General features: G+C 45.0%; 1 protein-coding gene and 1 long non-coding RNA gene across 6 annotated transcripts in view; one reads left to right on the top strand and one right to left on the bottom strand.

The window, feature by feature from the left end:
- The window catches only part of PRTG (protogenin), a 203,402-nt gene that overhangs the window by 173,477 nt on the left and 11,553 nt on the right, over positions 1–18,372 (bottom strand). The window lies entirely within an intron of this gene.
- On the top strand, positions 17,271–18,363 carry LOC147364490 (uncharacterized). Its single transcript, XR_015134587.1, has 2 exons — positions 17,271–17,537; positions 17,620–18,363. It is a non-coding gene; the product is annotated as an uncharacterized LOC147364490 (long non-coding RNA).

An 18,372-nucleotide genomic window follows, 5' to 3' on the forward strand; every position in this document is an offset into this window, starting at 1 on the left:
ACTGCGCAGAATCACAAGCAGCATCTACCTCACAGTCAGAAGTCCATTTGGAAAGTCTGGCAGAAAGAGGAAGGATAAATTCACCTCTAGAAAAGGCAAATAATGGGTAAGAAAAGAGTTATCATTGACCAACCCCTATAAGTTGGAGAATGAAAACATGTCTTTATTTTCAAAATAAAAATGTTGCTCTCATTCTTAGTAGTCTGTTGTATCTTGTAGACTATAGAGGTAGAGGCTGGAGGGGGGAAAAGCACATACAGCAAAGAAGCTGATCTTAAACCCACTGCTGATTTGAATCATATAATTGAAGAGTCAGTTGCAATGGAAAGAGAAAATTTCTGTAAATTCCAGGGACTGTTCTCTTTTCATGTTGGTGGAAACTTAAAGACCCTGGTGCTGGGAAATATTGAAGGCAGGAGGAGAAGGGGACGACAGAGAATGAGATGGTTGGATGGCATCACCGACTCAATGGACATGAGTTTGAGCAAGCTCCAGGAGTTGGTGATGGACAGGGAAGCCTGGCCTGCTGCAGTCCATGGGTCACAAAGAGCTGGACACGACTGAGTGAATGAACTGAACTGAGGATGTGATTGAAGGTAAGTTGGTCAGCAGGATAAATGAGTGGGAAGAGAGGGTCAAGTAAGAAGGTGTGTGGGATGGGGTGGAGGGGCATCTAGCTATCATGGCAGCTTCTGAAAGCAGACCCACTGCTGGCAGGATTTTGTGGAGTAAAGAAGAGGTCAGGACTAGAGTTGGGGTAGGCGGTTATTATGTGTTCAAGCAGAGGAAGGACATCTCCCTCCCTTTGGGACCATGGCGAAGATAACAGTTTGGCTGCAAAGGCAGACAACATGGACCCAGAAGAGTGGGGCAGGGATGATCCCATACCAACACCCTAACACTTAGTCTATGGTCTCTTCTCTGATGAGCATTGTTCCTGTATCAGTTTCCCAGGATTGCTGTAATAAGGTGTCACAAACTATGAGGTTTAAACAACAGAAATTCATTGCCTCTCAGTCTGGAAGCTGGAACTCTGAAACTAGGGACTTGGCAGGATTGGTTCTTCCTAAGGTCTCTAAGGAAGAACCTGCCCCACACCTCTCTCCTAGCTTCTGCTGGTTTGCTGACAGTCTTTGGTATTCCTAGCTTGTAGGTTCATCACTCCAATTTCTGCCTTCACCTTCATATGGTGTTTTCCCTGTAACTTCACGCAGCCCTCTTATTATAAGGACACTAATGCAGGAGACACGGGCTCAATCGCTGGGGAAGATCCACCAGAGGAGGAAATGACAACCCACTCCAGTATTCTTGCCTGGGAAATCCCATGGACAAAGAAGCCTGGCACGTTACAGTCCATATGGTCAAAAAAGAGTCAGGCACAATTTAGTGACTAAACAATGACAACAATAATAATGGACTGGGGTCCTTCCTACTATAGTATGACACCATTCTAATTTTTTAAAAAATCATTTTTGGTCATGCCATATGGCATGCGGAACTTCCCTGACCAGGGATCAAACTTGTGCCCCACACATTGTAAGCACAGAGTCTTAACTACTGGACCACAAGGGAAGTCCTGACACCATCTTAATTAATTACATCTGGAACCACACTATTTCCATATAAGATCATACCCTGAGTTACTGGATTACATTCTGAGTCACATATTTGTTTTCAGTTCAGTTCAGTCGCTCAGTCATGTTTGATTCTTTGTGACCCCATGAACCGCAGCACACCAGGACTCCCTGTCCATCACCAACTCCTGGAGTCCACCCAAACCCATGTCCATTGAGTTGGTGATGCCATCCAACCATCTCATTCTCTGTTGTCCCCTTCTCCTCCTGCCCTCAATCTTTCCCAGCATCAGGGTCTTTTCAAATGAGTCAGCTCTTCACATCAGGTGGCCAAAGTACTGCAGTTTCAGCTTCAACATCAGTCCTTCCAATGAACACCCAGGACTGATCTCCTTTAGGATGGACTGGTTGGATCTCCTTGCAGTCCAAGGGACTCTCAAGAGTCTTCTCCAACACCACAGTTCAAAAGCATCAATTCTTCGGCACTCAGCTTTCTTTATAATCCAACTCTCACATCCATATATGACCACTGAAGAAACCATAGCCTTGACTAGACAGACCTTTGTTGGCAAAGTTGCGTCTCTGCTTTTTAATATGCTGTCTAGGTTCAGTTCAGTTCAGTTGCTCAGTCGTGTCCGACTCTTTGCAACCCCATGAATCACAGCACGCCAGGCCTCCCTGTCTATCACCAACTCCCGGAGTTCACTCAGACTCATGTCCATCGAGTTAGTTACACCATCCAGCCATCTCATCCTCTGTCATCCCCTTTTCCTCCTGCCCCCAATCCCTCCCAGCATTAGAGTCTTTTCCAATGAGTCAACTCTTTGCATGAGGTGGCCAAAGTACTGGAGTTTCAGCTTCAGCATCATTCCCTCCGAAGAAATCCCAGGGCTGATCTCCTTAGAATGGACTGGTTGGATCTCCTTGCAGTCCAAGGGACTCTCAAGAGTCTTCTCCAACACCACAGTTCAAAAGCATCAATTCTTCAGCGCTCAGCCTTCTTCACAGTCCAACTCTCACATCCACACATGACCACAGGAAAAACCATAGCTTTGACTAGATGGACCTTTGTTGGCAAAGTTGTGTCTCTGCTTTTTAATATGCTGTCTAGGTTAGGGAAACACTATTCAACCATTCACAGTTTCCTTTTTATAAATCAGCAGATTGGGGTTCAGAGAAGCCAAATCCATTGCCATGGTCATCAAGCTTGTGAGAGTCAGAGTCAGAATTTAAACCAAAGACTGAAATGCCTTCTCTGTGAACTGAGGGTTGATGAAGAGAACATGGAAAGTTCTGGTTGCAAGAAAGTTAGCAGCAATCAGTGTGGGCACTGAACTTATCAAGTAGTAGTAGCGTTATTGCCAAGTGGCCAAGGGCTTAGTCAAGCTGGCAACATAAAATTCTCATGACAGATTTACACCATTAAATGTCAGTTGATGTATTTTAATAACTCACAATATTTATGCACCTTGGGATGGGAATGGCAGTTTGGGGAGTTGAAAAGTCCTGCTCCAATTTTGGGGGAAAAGTCAGTGAGTGCTATTTTTAGAGCAGAAGGTGAGAAAAAAAAGATTATGACACTAACAATAGCTAGTATCTCCCCAGTGCTTTACAGTTTGTACAGGATGCTCCTGTGCAGTACCTAGGGCCATCCTTAACTTACTGATGAGGAAAAGTGAGGCACAAAAGCACTTATGTGACCTTCCCAAGATTTCCCAGAATCCCCTTAGATGTCTTCTTCACAGACAACAGCTGAAGCAGTGACAACTACAAGACATCACTAAAAGAGCACAGGGTAGAGAAAAGAGAGAAGAGGCAGAAGCCTAGTCCACCAAGACCATGTTTTGACCACATGGAGGAGACAAGGTGTGAGTGGATTCACACAGGACAGAACCACAAATCGAGGGAGAAAAAAATGATGATAAACAGCATCAGATGCTGGGGGAAGGTTGAGAGAATGAAGATGGAAAAAATGTCACAGGATTTGGAAATGAGCAGTGAGTTCACTGGTGACCCCTTCAAGGTTTCAGGAGAGCAGTGGGAGGAAGCCGGAGTGCAGGGGGTGGGGTTGAGGAAACGGGATGATGAGTGGCTCCATTTTTCATTCAGAAAGTTTGGCAGGGCAAGGGAAGAGAGAACAGGCTCATAGCTGGAGGGCACAGCAGGACCCAGCAAAGGTTTTTCCAAGGGGGATGCAGGGGGACTTGTGCATGTCTGGAATACATCTGATTTCAAGGCTGGCCTCTATTTCCAGATGTGCCACGCTCCGTGATGACTACAATAATGTCTCCATCTGTCAGCCGAGCCATGGTCCTTCTGCTCCCACAAAGGTTTCCATGTTTACTGACATATGTTATTCATTTTGTTGCACTGTCGTGGACAGTGTGTTGCCTAACTCTTCTCAGAGGAGTCCTTGCACTGGATTTATATCTACATTACCATTCAGCACCATTTATTGCAGAGTGACCAAGACCTGGGGGTTTGAAGTGGGACAGAGCTGGGTGTGAACACTGGCTCCACCAGCCAGGCAGTCTTGGGTCAGTTCATGTCCCTTAACCTCAGTTTCCTCATCTGGAAATCAGGGGTTGGCTCTATCACAGAGTGTGGTCAGTAGCAATAAATGAGCTAATTTGTGGACAGTGCTGAACACATTGCCTGGAACATCCTCAACACAGTTCCTGGAATATAAACACTCAGTCCATGGCAGCTGTCAGGAGTCTTGGGTGAAGCAATAAAAAAGTAACACTACTACTGAATGGTCTGGGAGCATTTGTTTTTACTTTTTGCACCTCCACACTGTCCAGCAATCATACACAGTCTCCTTTTACCAGGCTCTTCTTTAGCTCAGAGATTGGGGGTGCTGAGTCGGCTCTACTCCACACCAGCACAGACCCCTCCCCCCTCATTCCTCCACTATCAGTTCAGCCTGTGTGTGTGTGGGAAAAGAGATCCAAGTCCTTTCAAACTGATCTGAGATGAAGGGGGGAGGGGAAGGAAAGGAGAGAAAGGACACCAAAGGAAACTCTTTGATCTAAAAAAAAAAAAATGCCTCTGCAACACACACACACACACACACACACACACGCATTTGGTTTCTCTCTGACCAGTCTGTGTCCACAAGCCTTCCTTTCTGAGGCCTTGGAGACAAAGATAAGAACATTCCTGAGAGTTTCTACTTTTTTACCTCCTTAGCCTCTAAAATCATGAATGGATTAGGTTCTTGGAAAAATGACAGAATTGTAAGAAATGCTGTACCTTTCAGAAAAGCTCTCTGTTTAGGGGAATAAATGGGGTGAGCGGTGGAGAGATGAAGCGAGGGCAGAGCCACTGAATAGCTGCAGGCCAGACTGCCCCAGAAACCCAGACAAATATAAACAAATATCCATGCCCACTGTGATTTTCTTTCAAGTTTTCTCAGCTCTTCACAAATACCACTTCTCCTTTGATCAAAGTTTCTTCTGAAGACCTAGGGGGAAAGATGGAACAGGCTTCCTGCTGCTCTCACCCCATTTTATCTCATGGAGACCTACTGATGATGAGGAAAAGGGCCACTTGGCCAGGGAGCCCACACATCTCTGCTCCTGGAATGTGCTCCCTACAGTACTCTCCGCTGTCAGGGGAAGAGTGATTGCCTCTCCAGAGTGTGAAGATAAACAGATTTCTCTGTCTGTGAAGCTTGTTCCCAGCACCACCTACCCACCCCTGCTCTGGAAGGACCCTTCAGGCCATCCCCCTGCTTTAAAAACACCCCAAATATGACTGCTCTGCACCCAGTCACATGTTCTTGCCATCTCAGGATCCCCTGGGGCAGGTAGCACAACTTGGGCTTTTAGGAGGCGGCAATGCCAAGACAAACTGGTTCAAAAATAGGTGAGCAGGGACTTCCCTGGTGGTCCAGTGCTTGAGACTTTGCCTTCCAATGAAGAGGGTTTGAGTTCAATCCCTGGTCAGGGAACTAAGATCTCACATTCCTGGCAGCCAAAAACCAAAGCATAAAACAGAAGCAGTACTGTAACAAATTTAATAAAGACTTTTAAAATGGTCCACATTAAAAAAAAAAAGTCTTTAAAACAAAAGCACTGCCTCCCTCCAAATAGGTAAGCAAACAGAAAAATGGGAAAGAGAAGGGTATTAACACACAGTGGTTCTCTGATGCTACATCTGCCACCTGAGAATAGCTGCTTGAATTTCTGGGGATGCCTATCCATCTTGCCAGTATGTCTGCAGCAACTCCTGTTTCTGTTATCTTTAAGCTGGCTGTGGACCCAGGTGTTCATGGCAGCCACCTCCCCCTCCACCAGAGGAGATTCTCTGAAGCCCCAGTGCATCTTATTTGCTTGCCGTCTGATTCAGTAGTACAGGGTGGGTGTGGAGCATGGTTACTTCTGGAAGGGATGCAAGTAGTCATCCAACTAAATACTTAAAATAGTTCAGTAAAAAGCCTGACAGGTGAGTATTTCCATCAGTGAATAATTGTGGGAGGTGGGAGGGTAGGGAGCAGTTTGGTCACCAGAAGCCATGGAAAGGCCTACTCTCAAAATTCTTCTTCCTTTTCAGGGCAAAAGCAATAGACTTTGTTGTCAGGACACTGACAGTTACCTACTGGCATGATTTGCAAGCCTGGATTTAGCTTTTCAAAGAGAAGGCCCCACATAAATCGAAGAAGTAAACACTGTCCCCTAATGGACTCACACAGGCAAATCTCACGTCTGGTGGTAGGAATGAAACACAGAAAAACACAGTCCCCAGGCCAGGCAGGAATGTTAAACCGATAACCTTTCAGAATTGACAATTGGGTCAATAATCCCCCAGCAGCAGGTAACAAAAGGCTGCTTGATGAGTTGCAGACAGAGGTCCCCGCCAGAGGCCCCTAGTGGTCAGAAGTCCGTTCTCTGGTGTCTTCCTGCTTTTGTCCCAGAGAAATCTTTCCAGGCTCTGAGTTCCCTTCTGGCGCCAGCTCTTGGGGCACGTGAGGGAGGGAGGGAGGAAAGGCTTCTCTATCCCCCCTGGCAGCAAGGGAAGAAATTGGGTCTGCCTCTGTCCTTGGAGCTGCATCCCTGGGCTGTGGGTGAAGGGCTGTCCCGAGGAAAATGGAGAAGATTTAATACCCTCAGCTCGATTCCCAATGGCCTACAGGATCGTGGGCTTTGGGGGCCTGGCACCCGTTCTCCTTGGGAGCCTAAGAAAGAAGCAGCTGTCTGTCTGATCTCAGCAGAAGGGGAGAGCACTCACCCCCCAGCCAAAGTTGCAGGCATGAAAGCTCAGTGCTGGCACCCATGGATGTGTCTCCTTTCTTTCGCACCAGTTCTTCCACACACCCCCACCCCACCCCAGCATCCATCCTTAAATTCTTAGCTTGAATTCACCTTTCTGAGGTATCTATGTGATGTTGCTCCCCTCCCACCTCCTCTTTTGTGCTTTAATCTCAATCCCTTTCCTGGACTTGGTCCGATTTGTGATGTGTGTATACTTGTCTCATCTAGACCTGAGGGCCCCTAGGGTTGGGAGGATGTCTATCTGGCTGGCCTGGTTGCTATGTATTCAGTGTGAGTGAATGGAGAAATGAACAAATCACACCCAGGACATCTCTCCCAAGTGTCCCTTTCATTGTTCCAAAATGCTTTTCTCCTTTTCAACTAACTTTCACAAAGGGTCTTTTAGGTATCTGGTGCCCTAGTGGAGGACACAGGGAATAAATGCTAACAAGTAACAATGCTCACGTGCACGCTCAGTCATATCTGACTTTCTGTGACCCCACGGACTGTAGCCGCCAGGCCCCTCTGCCCATGGGATTTCCCAGGCAAGAATAATGGAGTGGGCAGCCACTTCCTTCTCCAGAGGCTCTTCCCAACCCAGGGACTGACCCTGAGTCTCTGGCACCTCCTGCACTGGCAGGTGGGTTCTTTAACTGCACCACCTGGGAAGCTCGCCACGGGCTAGTCTCTCTGCTGAGCACTTTTATTTATTTGTCTAGACCTCACAACTTTGTAAGTGAGCATCATTACTATAAGTTCCATTTGATGGATAAAGAAATTGAGTTTTTGTGGCTTGCCTGAAATTGCACAGCTAGGAAATGCCAGTGGCAGAGCAAGGATCCTGAGAGGCCATCTGCAGAGCCCACACCCAGGTCATTCTGTCAATCGTTCTATAGCAGCCAACGGGCACTGCTCCATAAAGGGAGTGCTCAAAAGCTCGAGGGCCTCCAGTGGATGTGCTACTAGACTAAGAAAGAAATGTTAGGTAAAAATGTACCCATTAGCTTGGAAAGGCTGGTTCCCACTTCTGTTTAGTAAGCTGTCATAGTCAGAATGGCAAACAGCTTGAGTAGCCCCCTTTAGAAATCCCCTCCTCTCAGACTTTAATAGAAAGGCAAAGTTTATGACAATTCACATTAAGATGTAAAAGGCAAGTGGCTTAATTTTCCTTCCTAACTTCTAGAAAGGAGCTTGCTAACACAAAAGAGCCCCTGAATAACTTCAGGTTTTGGGATGAGGGACAGCAGCCCGGGGCTACCCAGATAGGCATCTGCAGACTCTGGCTGCAGTTACAGGAGAATTGGAAGGCGTGGGTGGGCGGTGGAGGGCTGCTGTCCCAACCACGCTGCAATCTGTTACAAAGGGAAGCCAGTCCATAGATGTCCCCTTCCCAATGGGGCTCCCTTCCAGGGTCTGACCTTCTATTTTCTGTAAAACATTCACTTTTCTTATTCTGTAGGATCCCCACCAACAATCCTGTGATTGAATAAATATGAAAAAAAGACAGGAGCAGCTTTTCCCTTCAGAAAATTGTGCTAACAAATGGATGGCTGGAGGAAGGATCAGGTAATAGCCTTGAAGGAAGGGTGGGAGTGGGCCCTGCAGGCTGGCAGCAGAGAGAAGGAAGTCAAGTGGTCCTAGGAAGCATCACTATGAACAAAGCCAGTGGAGGTCATGGAATTTCAGTTCAGCTATTTCAAATCCTAAAAGCTGATGCTGTGAAAGTGCTGCACTCAATATGCCAGCAAATTTGGAAAACTCAGTCCTGTGGCCACAGACTGGAAAAGGTCAGTTTTCATTCCAATCCCAAAGAAAGGAAATGCCAAAGAATGCTCAAACTACCACACAACTGTGCTCATCTCACTCACTAGCAAAGTAATGCTCAAAATTCTCCAAGCAAGGCTTCAACAATATGTGAACTAAGAATTTCCAGATGTTCAAGCTGGATTTAGAAAAGGTAGAGGAACTAGAGGTCAAACTGCCAACATGTGTTGGATCATAGAAAAAGCAAGCACGTTCCAGAAAAACATCTACTTCTGCTTCATTGACTACACTAGAGCCTTTGACTACGTGGATCACAACAAAGTATGGAAAATTCTTAAAGAGATGGGAATACTAGACCACCTTACTTGCCTCCTGAGACATCTGTATGCAGGTCAAGAAGCAACAGAGCTGAAAAGGGAACTACGGACTGGTTCCAAATTGGGAAATGAGTACATCAAGGCTGTATATTGTCACCCTGCTTATTTAACTATTATGCAGAGTACATCATGTGAAATGCCTGGCTGGATGAAACACAAGGTGAAATCAAGATTGCCAGGAGAAATACCAATAACCTCAGACATGCAGATGACACCACCCTTATGGCAGAAAGTGACGAGGAACTAAAGAGCCTCTTGATGAAAGGGAAAGAGGAGAGTGAAAAAGCTGTCTTAAAACTCAACATTCAAAAAATGAAGATCACGGTATCTGGTCCCATCACTTCATGGCAAATAGATGGGGAAACAATGGAAACAGTGAGAGACTTTATTTTCTTTGGCTACAAAATCACTTTGGATGGTGACTGCCGCCATGAAATTAAAAGACACTTGCTCCTTGGAAGAAAAGCTATGACCCACCTACATAGCATATTAAATAGAGACATTACTTTACCAACAAAGATCCATATAGTCAAATCTATGGTTTTCCCAGTAGTCATGTATTGTATGTGAGAGCTGGACCATAAAGAAAGCTGAGTGCTGAAGAACTGATGCTTTTGAACTGTGGTGTTGGAGAAGACTCTTGAGAGTCCCTTGGACTGCAAGGTGATCTAAGCAGTCAATCCTAAAGGAAATCAATCCTGGATATTCATTGGCAGGACAGATGCTGAAGCTCCAATACTTTGGCCACTGGATAGGAAGAACTGACTCATTGGAAAAGACCCTGATGCTGGGAAGGATTGAAGACAGGAGAAGGGGACAACAGAAGATGAGATGATTGGATGGCATCACCAACCTGATGGATGTGAGTTTGAGCAAGCTCCAGGAGTTGGTGATGGACAGGGAAGCCTGGCATGCTGTAGTCCATGGGGTCGTAAAGAGTCAGACATGACTGAGCGACCAAACTGAACTGATAGATGTATACATAAAACTGAGGATGCCCTACATGGATGTAATTGAACACAACATACTGCTGGTAAAATGATGGAGTGTAGAATAAAGAACCTTTAACTTAAAAATGGTGGGATTAAAGGTCAAGTTACCTAGTAACTGGAGAACTTTGCCTCAAACAAGTATGGAGTTGACCCCAAACAAATCAGATAAAAAGTGAGTACAGTCATCCAGTTTGTGTTTCTGATTACCCAGCACCATGGCAGGAGCAGGGGAGTAGAGACTCGGAAGAAGAGCAAGGGGGCCAGCAGCAAAGTCCACCCTCAACAGGCACTGAGCTCATTTCAGCCAAGAACAGCCCAGAAAGGTCACCCTTGCATTCTCTTGAGCCCAGCTGTAGTGCCAACTTAATGACAATTAGCATTATTCTGTTTACATTTTCGAAATATTTCTGGGGGAAGACAGTACCATAACACTTAGACATTTAAAAAAATACTAGAGACTGGACTGAACTCCTCTTACTGCAGCAAGCTACCAGATCAGAGAGACCATGTGTTCTCTCTGATCTTGCTGACCCAAAGCTCTTGCTCTTGACCGTCCTACTGCAGTGGAACCACTTGAGCTTTAAAGGGCACAGTACCCAAGACCCATAGCTTGTAGAGTGGGATTAACGCTAGGACATATCTATCTCAGTTCAGTTCAGTCGCTCAGTAGTGTCCGACTCTTTGCAACCCCTTGAACTGCAGCACGCCAGGACTCCCTGTCCATCACCACCTCCAGGAGTCCACCCAAACCCATGTCCATCGAGTCAGTGATGCCATCCAACTGTCTCATCTTCTGTCGTCCCCTTCTCCTCCTGCCCTCAATCTTTCCCAGCATCAGGGTCTTTTCAAATGAGTCAGCTCTTCACATCAGGTGGCCAAAGTATTCACATTTTAGCTTCAACATCAGTCCTTCCAATGAACACCCAGGACTGATCTCCTTTAGGATGGACTGGTTGGATCTCCTTGTAGTCCAAGGGACTCTCAAAAGTCTTCTCCAACACCACATATCTATCTAAGACTGTGGAAAACTGAAAGAAGTCATCCAACGAGTTCAGCATAATCCCAGTATCTTCTAGAAACTGCCCCTCATCACTGCAACTTCAGAGATTCTCCTCCCAGCCCCTACTAGTTCTATAACACATAGCTAGCGATGGCACCCCACTCCAGTACCCTTGCCTGGCAAATCCCATGGACAGAGGATCCTGGTGGGCTGCAGTCTATGGGGTCGTGAAGAGTCGGACACGACTGAGTGACTTCACTTTCACTTTTCTCTCTCATGCATTGGAGAAGGAAATGGCAACCCACTCCAGTGTTCTTGCCTGGAGAATCCCAGGGATGGGGGAGCCTGGTGGGCTGCCGTCTATGGGGTCGCACAGAGTCGGACACGACTGAAGTGACCTAGCAGCAGCAGCAGCCGTAGTAGCTACTTAGTATTTCACTATGTTCTTTACCTGTTGTTCTCATATTTTTTTCTTGCACTTTTTAATTGCTATTTAACATTTCTCATGTAATAGCTTGTTGTTCTTAGACTGTAAGCTAGGTCTCTGCTCTCAGTGTTATTCTCTATCTTATTCTTCCCATTGTACCCAACATAGGGCTAAGACAAAACAGGGCTTTATTCAGTTTAACATGAGTGAAAGGCTTATTATAAAACCCTCCATGGGCAGGATCTCTGTAGTCAGTCATTCAAGGTCATGTCCTCTTCTTTCCACCATTAGCTCGTTCTTTTAAGAAAAAAGTTTTAAATTATGTCATTTTTTTTTTTTGTCCATGCCATACAGAATGTAGGATCTTAGTTCCCCAACCAGGATTCAAACTTGTGCCCCCTGCACTGAAAGTGTGGAGTTCTAACCACTGGACCACCAGGGAAGTCCCTAGTTCTTTCAAATGGCCTATTTGCATTACCTGATTGTATAGGCTGAGTACGAGAGGAAGATGAGGAAAAAGCGCAGTTCCTGCCATCAGACAGTATAAATGTAGCAGGTGACACAGATATGGTTATAATGAACCATAACTCAAAACTGAAAGAGTTCCATTAGAGAAGCACAGATAAAGCTTAGTTCAGCATGTCAGAGGAGAGGAGGAGATTGTTTCCAGCTGTTGAGATCAGGGAAGATGGCTTCCGGGATGTTCACTGTCTTATGTCACTCACCCTCATCAAAGAGACATGACCTCAGAAGACTTCAAAGGATACTGCTAACCAAATAGATAAGTTAGAAACTGGAGAGCCTAGCCTTGTCTGTGTCCTCTGGAGTACTTTCGGATTTGCTTCACTATACTCCAAAGTAGATTAAAGACTTGCAGTCATTAGGGAGAGCTCAGAGACAAGAGGATGAAGAGACAAGCCCTGATTTTGGTAATTAAGTCAGAGGTAATTTTGGAAAGAGAAGTTTAAGAAGAGTGGTGAGACAAGCAGCTATATTGCAAGGATACAAGTTGGGAATGAAGAAATGGAGGCAGTCAGTTATTCATTCAGCAAATATTTGAGTGCCAGCTACATGCCAGGCACTTCGCTAGACACAGGGATTCAGACATATGCAATAGTCATGTCTCTACTTTTTGGAACCAGCAGCCCATGAGTCCTCTTTTAAGAAAACTGGAAAAAAGCTATATGTCAATTATACCTCTATAATAAAAAAAAAAAAAAAAAAGGAGGATGATTGGAGAACAACCAGGAGAACTAGGAGGGTAGCACCACAAAGCAATGGAGAGAAAATCTGTTTGGTTTGTTGTTGTTTTGGTATTAAGATGAAGATCTGCATATGGTCTCAGACTGAGGGGAGACAGAGATGGAGTTTGGAAATGCCAGGAAAGGGGGATAGACAGGAAAGTGAAATCCCAGAGGTGCTATGTATAATATGCAGAACTCAGGCCAGCACTGAACCAAGAGCATCTTATAAATGATATCACTGGATCCTTACCACAACCCTAAAAGGCAGCTATTATTGGAGATAAGGAAACGGAGGTGCAAGGTCACATATCAAATAAGTAAACATGGAAATGTGAAGCCAGCTTTTAACTGCGAAAGCCAGACTCGAGAACTTCACTGCTTCAAGGGAATGTGGCCAAGACAACATTCAGCTGGGCCTAAAACTCACTTCAGCTGGTCTACACATCTATGTTTTACATTCCTCTGGGCCAATATTTTCTTGAACCTTTTGCAAAGCTTAGAGCCTGAGGAAGGGGGATCATCTTCCTCAACCTCAGGGTACTCTGAGTTCATCTGAAATAATGTTCTGGTACAGATCCAACCCTGGCACCAAAGCTGACTGCTCGCTCCTTACCTCAGACCCCACGATGGATCATCCTTGGGTGCTACTAATGCTTCCTTTGACAACTCCCCTGAACCCATTTCTCCAGCCCATTCCTGCAAGTTCTGGCAGTCACTCTCCCCCCAGCCACCCCAGTTCAGGCTCTAACTCAAAACAGTGCTTAGTATAAAATATGTGCTATAGAAATGATTGACAAATAACATTTTGCATTTCTATAGCAATCTACTTACATGGAACATCAAAACAGCACCAGAGTTGGTCAGACAAACCTAGATTTCAACTCCCCTTTTGGAGCCTACATGCAAGGTGACTCAGAACAAATTACTCCTCCTCTCTGAACCTGTTTCCTTACCTAAGAAAAGAGATGGCAAAACCTTCTTTATACACTGAAGTGAGGACTAAATGAGAGAATTCATATCATGTGTTAAACGTCTTCCTTTACAGTGTGTTTCTAGCAAATGCTGGTTTCTTCTCATTTCAAATGCATTTTAATAGAGCACCACCCCTCAGAACAGCCTGTAGAATTGGCCCCCTACTCATTATTTGACACTCTGGGAAAGTCCCCAAAAAGGAAATAGGACCTAAAGCATCTTCCAGTTTGTCAGAAATCTGACTGGATATGCTTCTCAAAATAGAAAATTCTCTGCTTTTTATATGCTGTCACATAAGTCAGTAGCACACGAGAAGTGTGACTTTTAAGCAAGAGAAAGGAAATGCGTTTTGCAAGGACGCAGCATGGTACTGATGATATTTTTTAAAGTTGCTGCAAAATCCTCTAACAGAGTTCATTTGTTGGTGGCACCGTGAGAGGCTGATCTTAGAGTAGGACTCATTCATTAGACAGGAGAAAGCCAAAACCTCAACAGGAAGGCTCTCCTCCCGAGGCTCTCCTCCCGTAAGCAACAACAAATGAAACCATGCTAGTGTTCTCAACCACACACCACCTGCTCCACTCTGCAGATGGTATGGGGGAAAGAGCAGAAGGGACTGTTCTAGGATGAAGCAACCCCTTCTGTCCCAGCCCAGTGAAAAAAACAAGCCTCCACTGAAGTCCACATGATACTAGACACTGCAGAACCATCATTCTCACATCTCCTGTCCCATTCCACCTCTCCAACCTCAACAGACTTTCAGTCTTTCAAGACATGGGTTCTTTAATGTAAATTTCAAACACACACACAAAGCACTTGGTAGTAATGAAGAAAAATGATTGCTTCACAAGATTTACACCCCCCTACCATGAGACTTGACAGTGTGTGATGTGATTTCTCTAGCAACCTAATGTAATCAGTTTAGCTCTAACAGAAGAGGATTAATCTCCAAAATATACAAACAGCTTATGTAGCTCCAAAAAAAAAAAAAAAAATCAACCCAATTGAAAAAATGGGCAGAAGACCTAAACAGATATTTCTCCAAAGAGGACATACAGATGGCCAAAAAGCACATGAAGAGATGCTCAACATCATTAATTATTAGAGAAATGCAAGTAAAAAATACAATGAGGTTATCACTTCACACTGGTCAGAATGGCCATCATCAAAAAATCTACAAATAATATATACTAGGAAGGGTGTGGAGAAAAGGAACACTTTGACACTGTTGTTGGGAATGTAAATTGGTGCAGCCACTGTGAAGAGCCGTACAGAGGTTCCTTAAAAAATTAAGAATAGAACTACCATATGATCCAGCAATCCCACTCCTGGATATATATCCAGAGAAAACCATAATTCAAAAATATATATGCATCCCAATGTTCACTGCAGCACTATTTACAATAGCCAGGGCATGGAAGCAATCAAAATATTCATCAACAGGTGAATGGATAAAGAAGATGTGGTACATATATACAATGGAATACTGTTGTGCTTGTTGTTTAGTCACTAAGTCATGTCCAACTCTTTGTGACCCCATGGAATATACAGCCTGTTAGGCTCCTCTGTCCATGGGATTTCCCAGACAAGAATACTGAAGTGGGTTGCCATTTCCTTCTCCAGGGGACCTTCCCAATCCAGGGTTCAAACCTGTGTCTTCTGTATTAGCAGGCAGATTCTTTACCACTGAGCTATGAGGGAAGCCCACGATGGAATATTACTCAGCCATAAAAAGAATGAAATAATGCCATTTTCAGTAACATGAACGTATACCATACTAAGAGAAAGACAAATATAATATCACTTATATATGGAATATAAAAAATGATACAAGTGAACTTATTTACAAAACAGACACAGACTCATTCTTTGAAAACAAACTTATGGTTTCCAAAGGTGGCAAGTATGGGTGGGGAGAGAGAAATCAGGAGTTTGGGATTAACATATACACACTGCTACTGCTGCTAAGTCGCTTCAGTCGTGTCCAACTCTGCAACCCCATGGACTACAGCCTACCAGGCTCCTCCGTCCGTGGGAGTTTCCAGGCAAGAGTACTGGAGTAGGGTGCCATTGCCTTCTCCAATACACACTACTATATATAAAATAATAATCAACAAGGACCTCCTGTACAGTACAGGGAACTCTACTCAATATTCTGTAATAATCTATATGGCAAAAGAATCTGATAAAGAATGGACATATGTATGTGTATAACTGACACGTGAACCTAACACAACATTGTAAATCAACTGTACCCCAATATAAAATAAAACCTAAATTTAAAAAATGTTAAAAAAGAGAGAACAGAGAGACACCTGTTGTGGTTGCACCACTTCCTTTGCCATACATGAGAAATCATTATATCTTTTTTAAATGATAAAAGAATCTTGTATGGGGTCTGAAAGTAATTTTTTCCTTTTCAAAATGAATGCATCCTAAATGTTCAGTTGAGGCTAGTACCCCAGAAAAGACAGTTTTGACAACCTAATATTCAAAAGGTCAAAACCAGTCCAAATGATAATTTGATTTAGCCTGTTAATTTTCCAGCCTGCCAACCAAATACATGTTTAGTGCTCACACATGTACAAGAGACAGGAAGAGCTCAAAGCAAAGACCAAATAATACATTTATATATCTTCTACTTTCTAAAGCTTAAAGTTATGCACTTCTTAAGAGGGAAAAGGCATGATAATCTAATTAAACATTAACTGTTTCACATAACTAATCTTTCTTTTCACTCCACCTCCCATGCAGTCTCTTTTCTTCCTTCCTCTTTCTTCTCTTGAGAAATGTCACAGAGTGGAAGAGAGTTGGGGAATTCCCTCTTCAATTCACTTAACAAACCCAGGACAAATTTAAGACTTCAGCCCTGGTGACTCTATGCAACCCTATGAACTGTAGCCCATCAGGCTCCCCTGACCAGGACCCTGGGATTCTCCAGGCAAGAACATTGGAGTGGGTTGCTATTTCCTCCTCCAGGGGATCTTCCCCACTTAGGGATCCAATCTGGCCTCTTACATCTCCTGCATTGGCAAGCAGGTCCTTTACCACTAGCCTCACCTGGGAAGCCCAGACTTTGGCCCTATTTGCCTCTAGTTCAAGTCCTCCTCAGTCTTCACAACACTGATCCTGCTCACAGGAACCCAAGAAGACCCCCTTAACCACTTTTTCTGGACCTCTCCAGCCTAGCCACTGCTAGAGTTGTGAGGCTTCAAAATCCTATCTGTGATCTTCTATGTGACAATGAGGCAACCGCCAGCATCAGTGGCCATTTGTGCTCCTGAATAGCATGCAAATGGCTTTTTATAGGTGTGATTCCACAGTACATGCTCCCTGGAGTCTGTAGTTGTGCTTCTGAGCACAGGGAAAGACCACAGCAGGGAAGCTGGCCTTGCCACATTCTCTCTCTTTACCCCTTTCGTAAATACTGAGGACAGTTGGCAGGAAGATGATTTTGATCTTCTGGAAGCAAGCAGAAGAGTGGAAAATCCAATCACACCATCAGTACCGTGATTAAAAATCTGTGTAGAGGCAGCTATTAAATAGGCGAGTTTTCGGGCTCATTGCAATGCTGAGGGACGATTACCAAATGGTCAGACACGTCTCTGCCCGAAACATGAGCTCGTGGTGCCACCTCCTGGCAGAGATGCCCTCCCGGCCGAGGAGGGGGAAGCGCGGCGGCCATTTTGTTTGAGGACCAGCCGGTTCAGCCCTGGGGGGAATCCCGGGGCTTTTTCCAGCCCAACCTGGCCGCGATGTAAAGGACAGGATACCCACGTCTGCAAAAGTGACCGGACAAAATCAGTGACAGAGCTGAGGAACGACATGAACCACATCTGTTGAATCCTTACCAAGGACTGAGCACTATGCAAAGCCCAGAACTTCCTCACAGCAAATCTGGGAGGAAGATACTCTTCTCTCCCATGTTCCAGGTAGGAAAAGCGAGGGCAAGAAAGCCTGGAGAGATGGCAGATGAGTGACTGAGCTCCCCACTACCTTTCTGATACTTCCCAGCTGTCTTGCAGACACGTGGGCATCTCGTGCGACACAGAGTAAACCCAGGCTCCAGCCTATCTGGAAAAAATGCTGCTACTGAACTACGCATCTGGCCCTGTTCATCCGCCCTGAGAGTCTGGATGGAAACAGCCGGTTCCCTGGAGAGGGAGGGGATACTGGGAGCCCTGGCATCTGGAGGAACCAAGTGGTTCCGGAGAAGACAGTATGTAACACTCATCAGACACCCTGTTCTCTTCGTTAGCTTTTTCGTAAATGTCAGACCAGCTTCTTATTTGGAAAATATGGTTCCTCTGTGGAACACAGTAGAAACTCAACAGATCCTTGCTAAATGGATTGTTCCAAAAGGGAATTTGGAGACCATGTGCCCATTCAGTGCTGTTAACTTCCCTCTCCCTCCTAAGCTCTCCTTCATTGCCCCCATCCAACATGCAGCATCCAACACTCCCACCCCCCTCCAATTCCATGAATGTCTCTAAGAAACTGTTTTCAGAGGCAGATAATTTTCGGTAAGTGCTTATCATTAAAACTATGCCTGGCACTTCACTGGTGGTCCAGTGGTCAAGAATCTGCCTTCTAATGCAGGGAAACTTAGGTTCCATCCCTGCTGCGGCAGCTAAGCCCTCCTGCTACAACTCCTGAGCTTGAGTACCACAACTACAGAGAAGCCCATGTGCCACACGAGGGTCCCATATGCCACACCTGAGACCCAATGCAGTCAAATAAAAAATATTTAAAAAATTATTCCCGTTG

This window comes from Bos grunniens, chromosome 10 (assembly GCF_055505025.1).
Source record: "Bos grunniens cultivar Pamir isolate PY7600 chromosome 10, Bosgru_T2T1.0, whole genome shotgun sequence".
Taxonomy (NCBI): Eukaryota; Metazoa; Chordata; class Mammalia; order Artiodactyla; family Bovidae; genus Bos; species Bos grunniens.